This window comes from Octopus bimaculoides, chromosome 16 (assembly GCF_001194135.2).
Source record: "Octopus bimaculoides isolate UCB-OBI-ISO-001 chromosome 16, ASM119413v2, whole genome shotgun sequence".
In the NCBI taxonomy this organism is placed as follows: Eukaryota; Metazoa; Mollusca; class Cephalopoda; order Octopoda; family Octopodidae; genus Octopus; species Octopus bimaculoides.
The window spans coordinates 43,615,184-43,616,111 of record NC_068996.1 but is presented as its reverse complement, the minus strand read 5'-3'; positions in this window follow the sequence as shown (position 1 = coordinate 43,616,111).

Below are 928 nucleotides of genomic sequence, written 5' to 3'. Positions count from 1 at the left end.
TCCTCTTCTGTCTTTGGATCTTTAGTTTTGTATATTGCTTTTGGATATGCTGATTTCATTTCGTGTTTCTTATTGCGTGTATCTATACCTGTGTATAAATGCGTGTTGAGACACACACATACACACACAAGTGCAAACACACACACATAGGCACACTCGCATATATGTGTACAACATATATACGTACAAACATTTATATATATATGCATATATACATACGTACACACACACACACATATATATACATATATACATATTTACAAGAGATAAGATCTACTTTTGCCTGTGTCGTGTAATAGCTCCTTCCTCCAGCGTTCACCACTTTACCTCGTTATGGCTTAACAGCCCTCACCGTTTGTTTTTACTGTTTTATTCTCACTGTCCTGTTTTTGTTACCACTTTAACCCTCCGCAAAAATCCCAAATTTTATTTAATTTGCTTTGCGGGAAGGACTATTTTAACGAAGTCGCATCTTGTCCCAACCTTCGAAATGCGGAGTAGATAAAACAGTGGACAACCGATGAAGGGATTGTTCTTTATGCTGCCTGTCTCGTTTCTCTATTTGCTTCTTTCGTTGTTCGAAAAAAACTTCGTGTTTTATGTTCTCGTTTATGATTTTGTTCAAGTTTTTTTGACGTCCTGTACCCATATATGCATGTATATATATACATATATATGTAGGTATGTACATATATGTATGTATATATGCATATATATATAAATATATATATATATGTATTTTGTTTCTCTCCTTGTTCCTTTCTGTAAAAGAGCGTAGGCTCGAAACGTTAAAGACTTCCTTAATTCCCAAGCGTTATACTAATGCATCTATTTGTTTTCTACACCACCTGTCTTCGTCTGTTGTTGTTTCTTTTTTGTGAATTCTCCCTATATATATATATATATATATATATATATATATATATAT